The sequence below is a fragment of the Spermophilus citellus genome, assembly GCF_964194105.1.
Source record: "Spermophilus citellus genome assembly, chromosome: 9".
NCBI classification, from domain to species: domain Eukaryota; kingdom Metazoa; phylum Chordata; class Mammalia; order Rodentia; family Sciuridae; genus Spermophilus; species Spermophilus citellus.
The window spans coordinates 125,185,560-125,194,633 of record NC_138191.1 but is presented as its reverse complement, the minus strand read 5'-3'; the positions used below and the strand labels follow the sequence as shown (position 1 = coordinate 125,194,633).

General features: G+C 45.5%; 1 long non-coding RNA gene across 1 annotated transcript; it reads right to left on the bottom strand.

Annotated features, from left to right (window-relative positions):
• Window positions 1-3,607: 3,607 nt before the first annotated feature.
• On the bottom strand, window positions 3,608-9,073 carry LOC308655881. Its single transcript, XR_014023531.1, has 3 exons — window positions 8,199-9,073; window positions 6,502-6,680; window positions 3,608-4,504 (listed from the first exon to the last, which is right to left on the bottom strand). It is a non-coding gene; the product is annotated as an uncharacterized lncRNA (long non-coding RNA).
• Between the last annotated feature and the right edge of the window lies 1 nt (window position 9,074).

Below are 9,074 nucleotides of genomic sequence, written 5' to 3'. Positions count from 1 at the left end.
CAAAGCTTCCTCTCGGGGCCTCCTGGGAGTCGTGGACTTTCGTGTGTGTTATTTTTCATAGAAAATACTCAACAACTGTGGGAGGTGGCTATCTCCCCTTCTCACAGATGAGGGTGCTGGGATTCAGAGAATCGAGCTCTTATTCTAGGACCATGGCAAAGCTCGGCACAGAATCCAGGGCCCTTGATCTCCCCTATGTTCTAGAAGCTCTGCGGACTTCGCCATGCACCGAGGTGTGTACCACAATGGACCCATCACACCCTCATTTATCAAACCAAAGGGCAAGATTATCACCTTCACTTTATCAATAAACAAGGCAAGATTCAGAGGACTTGAGCCACACGCCCAGAGTCACAGAGCTAGTCACTGGCAGAGCCGGAATCTGAACCAAGTCTGCCTGATTCCGAGCATTTCCCCACAGCTGATGTGTTTATTTATGAGGGTTTTATACATCGAATATGCTAAATAATGCAAAGAGGAAAATATCTAAAACACAGTCTCTGCCCTTGAGCAACAGTCTGACGGGAAAAGAGGAGTGTAAACAGAACCCACAAATACACACTGCCGTCCTGGCAATACCGAGTGTGGGTGGCACCGTGGGGGCCATGATGTGTCCTGGAGGTGAGGAGCACCATGGAGGGACCGTTCACTTCAGTGGTGCCTTGGGTATCTCTCTCTCTCTCTCTCTCTCTCTCTCTCTCTCTCTCTCTCTCTCTCTCACATACACACACACACACACACACACACACACGAAGGTCAAGGCTGGTCCTCTGGAGGGGGGTGTCCTTCCAGGAAGAACTGACCTTGGGGCCAGCTCAGTGGGTGGGATAAAAATAGAACTCAGGTTCCTTTGGCCAAGAAAGGGAAGTAATAATTGGATGCTATAATTTGGATTTGGGACGTCACCCAGTGACCCACGTGTTGAAGGATTGGTCCCAAGGTGCTGCTGGGAGTGGTTGAGCCTGTGAGATGTGGGACCTAGAGGGAGTGAAGCCACTGGGGTCATGGCCTTGGGGGACTCTTGGTACCCCAGCCCCTCCCTGCTTCCTGTCTGTCTCTTGGCTTCCTGGCGGCCATGAAGTCAACAGACCCGCTCTGCCATGAACACAAGGCAACAGGGCCAAGCGACCCTGGTCTGAAACCTCTGAATCTTGTGAGTCGAAATAAACCATTCCTCCTTTTCAAAAAGTTGACTACCTCGGGTGTTTTGTCACAGTAACAGAAAGCTGACTGCTACTCTGAAGGACAGGAAGTGGGCGGGTAAGTCTGCCTTGGCTGGAAGTCTTTTCCAGCCAGGTGCTGCTGCCTGGGAAGACTGTGTTTCCACACACACCCGGACTCACCTGCTGCCACCGTGGGAGACAGCAGTTGTCCCAACATTTGTTGCTGCAGGATGCAAAACTCTACTCTGCTTTTCATTAAAATGGCTTTCGGGGGCTGGGGATGTGGCTCAAGCGGTAGCGCGCTCGCCTGGCATGCGTGCGGCCCGGGTTCGATCCTCAGCACCACATACAAACAAAGATGTTGTGTGCGCCGAGAACTAAAAAATAAATATTAAAAAAAAATGGCTTTCGGACCTTTGGCACAGTCTTCCAAACATTTCCAACAAAATAGGTAGAGAAATTTTAAAAAGAAGAAGCTAGAAAAAAAATATGCCAAGATTTACATCAATTAAAGTTCTGTTTATTAAGATTATAAACGACTGATTTTTTTCTTGTATACATTTTGTTTTTTTTTTAATTTCCAAAACATTAATAAATTAACAAAAATAAAATAAAGAAAAATAATACAGTAAAATGTTTAAAGGCTTACACTTTGGAGTTGAACAGGTTGTAAGCCATGTGGCTTAGCACAAGGTATTTCATGATTCTGAAACTCAGTTTCCTCATCTGTTAAATGGGAATGACAGTATCCACCCCATAGGATTGTTGTAGGGACAGAATGAAACAATGTGATATGAGAAGTCCACTGTTTGCCCAGCGCAGTGGCCCATGCCTGTAATCCCAACAGCTCAGGAAGCTGAGGCAGGAGGATCAAGAGTTCAAAGCCAGCCTCAGCAACAGCCAGGTGCTAAGCAACTCAGTGAGACCCTGCCTCTAAATAAAAATATAAAATAAGGCTGGGGATGTGGCTCAGTGGTTGAGGGACCCTGACTTCAATCCCCAGTACCCGCACCCAAAGTACACTGTTCGACCTTTGGTAAGGTCTCCATAAATGTCACCTCTTCAACTTTATTAAGGGTAACAAATTTTGGTCCTGTGAGGATGGATTAATTTTTGTAAAGAGTCAACAGTCTTTTACAACCGATTTGTTGATTCCTTTAATATTTATTAGTGTGTGCTAAGACTGGGACCATCCTGGGGACACATCAGTGAATAAGACAAAATCCCTGCCCTCAGGGACCTCTCAGGCTCAGTGGGAAAGTGAGGTTTGTTTTTTGTTTTTTGTTTTTTTTTTACCATCCAGGTAAGGACTTGGGTAAGGAGAGGGGTGAAAAAAATAAGGCCTGGCTACAGGACGGGGCCCAGTGTTTTGGTACTCTTCGCCAAAGAAAGAGTCCGGAAATTATTTGAATGGTGTCCACTTGGAAGAACAATGCTTATTTGACTCTACAGGGGCTGGGATGTTTATTTAAAATAGAAACATTTCATTCTGCAGCTGAGGATCTGGGTTTGCAGAGCAGTACACGCTCCATGTTCAGCACAGTCTGGGTGTCTTCGGAGCCTAAAGCACATCCAGATTTCCATGGAAATAAATAGAAGCATGTATGGCCCCACGGCTCTCGCCAGCTGCTGCAGACTGCTTATGTAAACTGTGCGAATCTTTGGGGTTTCCTTTTACACAGCTATAATGACAGACACTGGGGATACTTCAGTGACTGTGTTTGAAATGAAACCAGAAAATGTTCAAGAATAAATAGGGGGGCTGGGAGGGGCTGGGTTGGTGGCTCAGCAGTAGGGCGCTCGCCTAGCACATGTGAGGCCCTGGGTTTGTTCCTCAGCACCACATAAAAATAAATACATAAAAGAAAGGTATTGGGGGCTGGGGATGTGGCTCAAGCGGTAGCGCGCTCGCCTGGCATGCTTGCGGCCCGGGTTCGATCCTCAGCACCACATACAAACAAAGATGTTGTGTCTGCCGAGAACTAAAAAAATAAATATTAAAAATTCTCTCTCTCTCTCTCTCTCTCTCTCTCTCTCTCTCTCTCTCTCTCTCCTCTCTCACCCTCTCTTTAAAAAAAAAAAAAGAAAGGTATTGTGTCCAACTACAACTACAAATATATTTACAAAAAATAGGGGGGCTGGGGATGCAGCTCAGTGGAAGAGCACTTACCTAGCATGTGCAAGGCCCTGGGTTCAAGCCCCAGAACCTCAGGAGGGAGGGAGGGAGGGCTGGGGGTGTCACTCAGTGGTAAAACATCTGCCTAGAATTTGCAAGACCCTAGGTTCCTGGTCAAGTCCCACACTTGTATTTGATTTTATGGGCACAGAAACTAAACCAAAGGAAGCCTCAGTTTGTTACATGTTTTTAAAATAAATAAATAAATATATAAATAAACATATTTATTAAAAATGTTATTGAATATAATAATACACACACACACAATTTGGTGAAGGAGGAATTAAGGTGGGAATTAAAAACTCTATGACTGAACAGAAAAATGGACAGCATAATGGTTGCATTAGTTATCTATTTCTGTGTAATGAATTAACCCCAAATTTAGTAGCTTAGGACCAGGATCATGTATGCTCTGAGCTTCTGCTGGCCAGGATTGGGGGCTGAGCCAGGTCCTGTGGCTCAAGGTCCCTTACAAGACAGCAATGAAGGTGGCAGGCCGGGCTGTGTCTCCTCCGAAGACTCGACTCGGGGTGAATCTACTTCAAGGGCAGCTCACATGTTGTCGGCAGGTTCGGTTCCTTATGAGCTGCTGCTGAGATGACTTGGTCCTTTGTTCTCCCTAGGGCCGTTGACAGGGCAGTTGGCTTCTCTTAGAACAAGCCAGTAGGAGAGCAAGAGAGGAAGCAAGACAGAAACCAGAGCCTTTCTGTAACCTCCCCACCCGACAAAGCAACATCCTGTCAATCTTGACATATTCTATCCTTAGAAGCAAGCCATTGAGACCCAGCCACATCCCAGAAGGGACTGCACAAGGGCACAAATACGAGGACGTGGGAATTCTTCAGATGTGGAAACTGAAAATGCACATGACCAAGAGAAAGAAAGAAAAAACGAAAAGTACAGAAAGTACAGACAGGAGGGGCTGGGGAATGTGGCTCAGTTGGTGGAGTGCTTGCCTCGCATGACCAGGCCCTGGCTTCAATCCCCAGCACCACAAAAAAAAAAAAAAGAAAGAAAGAAAGAAAGAAAGGTAGGTAGGTAGCAGAGGGTCAGAAGCAGCAGGCGTGGTGAGCCCCGGGAAGGAATTTGAGCTCTATTCCAAAGGGCACCCTCAGCTTCAGGTGGAGGTGGAGGATCAGTTTTGCGCTTTAAATAGCTCCATCTGCTAAATCAAGAAATAAAAGAGATGTAAAGAAAACTATCAGAAAAAAAATAGGTAAAAAGGAAATATTTGGGCTGGGCTGGGGACTAGGCTTAGGGAAGCAGCTGACTTCTTTTTATCAGGAGCCTGTGTCCATGCACTGCCAATGGGGGCTTGGGGGTTGTTTTTGGTTGGTTGGTTGGTTTGCGCAGTTCTGGGGATGGATTCCAGGAGCCCAGGCGGGCAGTCTACAATTGAGCTGAGAACTAAAAGGAAGGAAATGTAATAGCAACAATGTGGCACAAATCCTAAAGGGTGGCTGCCCCCGATGGTTCTGCAGGGGAGGGGCGAGAGGGGGCAGCTCTGACATTATCTTCAGGCCTCTCTGCACACCTTCCCTTTCTCCTCCCCAGAAGGAGTGACTGATGTGACCAGAAGTTCGAAAGCATGTCACAACCTCCTCTTCTCACCTTGGCCTAGGACATGAGCCTGCCCACTGAGGACTTGTATTCCCCCATGGATCTTAAACAAAGGCTGGGGACTTGGCAGGCCCTGGGTGGGGTGCTGGAGATGCTAAGGTTTAAACATCACCACCTCTGTCCTTACAGAGCTCGGATTTTAGAGGGGAAGACAGAGAAGGAGCATCTAGTCCAGTCTGGAGAAGGTCAAAGAAGCCTTTTTGGAGGAGGTAACCCCAAATAATTCAGCACTGATGCATCATAAAGGGCAGGGCAGGGGGATCAGCAAGAAAGACCCTGAGACCAAAAAGTGAGGCACCTTCCTTACCACACTAAGGAGTTGCCTCGGGCTCCATTCTGAAGGTTATGGGTAAGGGCAGAGAGCCTAGGAAGGACTTTCTGCATCAGGTGACACAGCTGTATTTGTCCTTTAGACAAGCAGTGTAGGGCAGCAGAAATATCGACTGCACACACCACTGATCGATCGCCGGAACTTCCCCACAAGGCAACGTCACGGTGGCTCCAGTGCCACGGTGCTCTCATCCATCTTGGCAATGTGGAAATCTCACTGTCTACCAAGGTCTGATCAAAACCCCCAAAACCTCCAGCCCAGGAGTTTTGAGTAGTAGCAGGATTGTGAGATTGTGATCTGGCTGCAGCTTCACTCTGTCAACAGTTTTAGCAAAATACCCTTCCACCTGGGCTGGCAATTTAGAAAGAGCATTTCTGAAACGCTTTGTGGATGAAAGATGTTGCTGTTCTGGGAAAATGTGTCTTGTCTCCTGCCAGGAGGGGACAGAAAGCACTGAAACAGTTCCAAGAGATGCGGTCTAGAGAGAGAAGGAAGGTCCAACAGCTCTCCACAGTTCGTTCTCTCTCTCTCTCTCTCTCTCTCTCTCTCTCTCTCTCTCTCTCTCTCTCTCTCTCTCTTGTGTGTGTCTTGCCTTTTCCATTTTTACATCAGCATCAGTTCCACACACCGCCCTACCTCCCCATCCTTTGGAAGGTTAAGTGATGCTTCTTAGGAATATTATATAATTTACTAAAACTCAGGTAAAACACAGGCTTGCCCACCTGGAGGGAAAGGTACAGACCAGAAAAGTACAGACCAGAAAGGATCCTGTGGCCTCCCCAGGACCCCCCACCCTCCTCTCATTTTTGCATCTGAGCAAATCAAAGCCTGCCTGTTATATGTGTGATGGGTACTAAATGCTCTGTGAATCAATGAGTCTCTCTTTTAGAATTTTAAATCTGCAATGTCAGCAGAAAACCACATCCCATGTCCTCATTTTCACTTTCTTGGGGTAACACGGCAGAGACGGGAGAGGTTATGGGGGAATCTGGGAAAGATTCCTGCTCCCTGCCATACCTGGTGCCACTAAGGAAAGATTTCCTTCCCAGGAGAACAGATGGGGATGAATGAATCAGGACCCATTGTCCCCGGGACAGGCCTGCCCTGGGCGCCTGCCATGGGACGGCTGTGTCTATACCCGAGAGGAATAAGAACCTCTGACTCTGAAATCCCTGCCAGAGGCCTCTTCGTGCAAAAACCCACCTGCTTACCTTTCATTGTGGATGTCTGCCAGAGAATCAAGCTTCAAGCCGCACTTGGCCCAGAGCTGTCAGAAGCAACTTAGATCTTTCTACAGGAGGAGATGTGAATGGGTCCAGCGTACAATGGAAGGTTAATTAACATTGGTCTGGAGATTTCATTTCCAGCAGGTGGTTACGCATCACAGGTTCTTTAAGTTTGTTCACAGCTTAGGGGAACAAATCCAAAGGCTTATAAAAAAATGCACCCCTTAACTCCCGACAACCCACACAATGTCCTTTAGCGAACATGGCTTACAATCTGAGCAGTCATCCTAGACCACGCAGCAAAAGCTGATGTTCCAGAAGATCAGAGAAAATCCTTGTAGTTAAAATACTAAATATCTCAGAGAACCTCTTGTTCCCTCTCTGTAAACCTTAAAAAGAAGAGCTATATTGGGGCTGGGGATGTGGCTCAAGCGGTAGCGCGCTCACTTAGCGTGCGTGCGGCCCGGGTTCGATCCTCAGCACCACATACAAACGAAGATGTTGTGTCCGCCGAGAACTAAGAAAAAATAAATAAATATTAAAATTCTCTCTCTCTCTGTCCCCCCCCTCTCACTCTCTCTTTAAAAAAAAAAAAAAAAAGAAGAGCTATAATGGCAGACACAGAGGCAAATAGATTTAAACTTTGAGACCTTCGCCCCAGCTGCGTTTCCATGGGTGAGCCTGTAACCCCTGCAGTCTGGGGTTCTCCAACCTCCTCCTCCTTACTGTTCTCCAATGGGATCATTTCAAAAGAGCATTTAAAACCATAACTTTAAATTGTCTAAGATCAAGCATAAAATCAAAAACAAGGGGCTGGGGTTGTGGCTCCGCAATAGAGCACTCGCCTAGCACATGCAAGGCTCTGGGTTCAATCCTCAGCTTCACATAAAAATAAATAAATAAAATAAAGGTATTGCATCCAATCACAACTAAAAAAAAATTTAAAAATCAAAACCAATATGTGATTTCCATGTGCCTCTATAAATAAATTGAAAATTTGTCTATTTATGTCTCTCCCAAATAAACATGACTGGAAATCAGAAGGGCCTTCAATGCCTGTCTTCAGGCAGATCCTAACAAGAGAGATCCCTGAGCATGTACTGTGCTAACATAGTGGTCCACCTGTCCCTGGCCAGGGGTCCATCCCATAGCAGCACACCTGGGGGCCAGGCTCTTCAGACGACTGAAGAATCTCTCCTTTGGCAACACCTGCTGTCTGCATGTCCCTTGACTTGGTATTTAAGGAGAAAAAAAAGGGATATAAAACTGTGCCTGTTCTCTGCCCTGGGCTTCTTTCCTGCAACACCTTCAGAAGAATCAAAGTAAGGACTGCCCAGATCTGAGCTGTTCCTTAATGTTGGCTGACTCCAGATAGTGGAAGGTATATCTATCATGTTGAGGAAATGGGCCGATTTGAATGTATGCAACTTCAAGGCAAAGTTCAACTCCAGGTTTATGACCAAACAAAGTGCATTATTCAAGTGTAGTTGTTTTAAACCACCAAGTGCAGTTTAGTAAACTGTGACTGTTAACAGGTTATTCCATTGTATGCTCATTGTTTTTTGAAAACCATGAGTGAATTAGACCAAACTTTTAATAGTTTTCATTATATGAAAAAAGTTGTTTTTTTTTTTTTATTTATAGTATTTACTGAAATATTTTACACAAGGGTTAGGGCATACCTCAGAGGCAGGGGACATGCTTGGCATGCACTAGGTCCTGGGTTCAATCCTCAGCACCAAGATAAAAAGAAAAAAAATTACACATGGAAAATTGCAGAAATCATGGTGTACAGTGAGTGAACTTTCATCACCTGAACATTCACAGATCTAGAAAGAAAACATCACCAGCATTCAAAAATCTCTTTCCATTCCTTTGAGAAACTACCCTCCAAGGCACCCACTGTCCTGACCCCTAACACTATAGATCAGTTTCAACTTTACATAGTGGGATCACAGTGTCTACTCTTTTGGGTCTGCCTATAACTCACCAGTATATTTACAAAATACATCCCTGTTGTTGAATATAATGATGGCTGCTTAGTACTCTATTAAGGAAATATACCACAATTTACCCAGTCTACTATAGAAGGGCATTTGGGCTATTATACAATGCTGAACAATGTTGCTCTGAACATTCTTGGGGAACATATGTATGCATTTCTGTGAGTCCATAAAGGAGGAGTGAAATCACTGGGTTCCCATTTGTATATCTACATTTTCACATCTCATATATTTACATATGTATGTTTAAACCCATCATTTCTAAGGCAGATCCTTTTGCAGTGGCCTGACTTCTACTCAAGCTTCCCATCCTTACTCAAGTCTGAAAATAACCCTGAAATAAAAGGGGTAACATGTGCCTTTATCATCAAGCAATGCTGGCAGTGAGTCTCTGATCAGGTAAATGTCTCCTGGCCCCGAAGTTCCCCCAATCACACACAGACACATGGCCACACCTACAAAAAGGTTTTATGTCTTTAGGGTCCTTCATTCATGATCAGCTTTCAGGTAAGGAACACAGGTATCTAAGACTGCAGGGACGTTTGAAAAATGCAG